The sequence below is a fragment of the Chrysochloris asiatica genome, unplaced genomic scaffold (genome assembly GCF_000296735.1).
Source record: "Chrysochloris asiatica unplaced genomic scaffold, ChrAsi1.0 scaffold00343, whole genome shotgun sequence".
NCBI lineage: Eukaryota > Metazoa > Chordata > Mammalia > Afrosoricida > Chrysochloridae > Chrysochloris > Chrysochloris asiatica.
This window is the reverse complement of record NW_006408861.1, coordinates 1,030,868-1,032,439: the sequence shown is the minus strand read 5'-3', so window position 1 is coordinate 1,032,439 and position 1,572 is coordinate 1,030,868. Positions and strand designations below refer to the sequence as shown.

At 39.2% G+C, this 1,572-nt stretch overlaps 1 pseudogene; it reads left to right on the top strand.

Annotated features, from left to right (window-relative positions):
- The first annotated feature begins 1,004 nt into the window (after positions 1 to 1,004).
- The window catches only part of LOC102835926, an 8,518-nt pseudogene continuing 7,950 nt past the window's right edge, over positions 1,005 to 1,572 (top strand).

Sequence of the window (1,572 nt, the reverse complement as noted above, 5' to 3'; positions counted from 1 at the left end):
CTTCACTGGTGAGTTCTACCAAACATTCAAGGAAGAGGTGACACCAATTTTACTTAAAGTATTCCAGAATATAGAAGAGGGCGGAAAACTTCCCAATACTCTTTATGAAGCAAGTATAACATTCATATGAAAACTAGGGAATGACATTACTATGAAAAAAAACTATAGACCAATATCCCAATATAGAACATAGATGCAAAAATTCTCAACAAAATCCTAGCCAACAGAATCCAGCACCACATTAAAAAAATAATATATCATGATCAAGTGAGTGTCATAAAAGGGATGGAAGAATGGTTCAACATTAGAAAAACAATCAACATAATCCACCATAGAATAAGAAAAAGGAAAAGAATCACATGGTCATATTGATTGATGCAGAAAAGTCATTTGGCAAAATCCAACATCCATTCCTGATAAAAACACTCAACAAAGTAGGAATTGAAGGGAAATTCCTAAACATAATTAAGAGCATATACACAAAACCAACAGTCTACATTACTCTTAATGGAGAGAAACTGAAAGCCTTCCCTCTGCAAATAGGAACCAGACAAGAATGCCATTTGTCACCACTCCTATTCAATATTGTTTTGGAAGTCTTAGCCAGAGCTATACATCAAGCCAGGGAAATTAAAGGCATCCAAATTAGAAAAGAGGAAATAAAATTCTCTATTTGTAGATGATATGATCCTGTACATAGAAACCCCCAAAGACTCAGTAAAAAAGCTACTAGACCTCATTGGAAGATTCAGCAAAGTGGCAAGGTATAAGATCAACATACAAAAATCAAGTAGATTCTTCTATAGTAACATTGACAGCACTGAAAAGGACAATAGGAAAGCAATACCATTTACAATAGCTGCCCAAAGGTTGAAATATCTAGGAATAAATATAACCAGAGAAACAAAGGACCTATACAAAAGACCTATACAAAGAAAACTACTAAACACTACTACAAGAAACCAAAAGAGACTTACAAAAGTGGAAGAACAGGAACAAACAAGATGGCGGATCGGGTGGAAGTGCCGTAAAGAAGCTCCGCCGGCAACAACACAGAATACCTGACCAAACAGGCTCAGGGGATGGTCCCAGAACTCTGAACCACATATAAAGGAATATTTAGAAGGTCGGAAGGCTTAGAGCTGGTGGAATTTGTGGCAGAAGCAAGAAATCTATTGCTTTCTAATTCAGGACGCTCAGTTGCTTGAGGAGCCACCATCTTGGGTGAGAACACGCGGGGGAAGGATCGGAGCAGCCACAAACGCCTGGCAGAACTGCTGAGATAAAGGTGTGGACATTATTTTCTTTTGGTATCTGTTCATTGGTTCCTTGCTGTCTGCGCACCTCCACTTAGGTGACTCTACAGGTGCCTGAGCTAGTGGCACCCCAGCCCCACCCTCGGAGAGTTCTACTACGCATGCACACAGATCTCCTTGAAATTTAAAGAGACAGTTTCCAATTAAAACCAAACGGTCACAGCTGGCCCTGAACTGTTTACAATTAGAAAAAAGGCCTTAACGGGGATTGTGGAGTGGGACAAGCAGACAAAAAAGGAAATAGGCTGAAAATTAA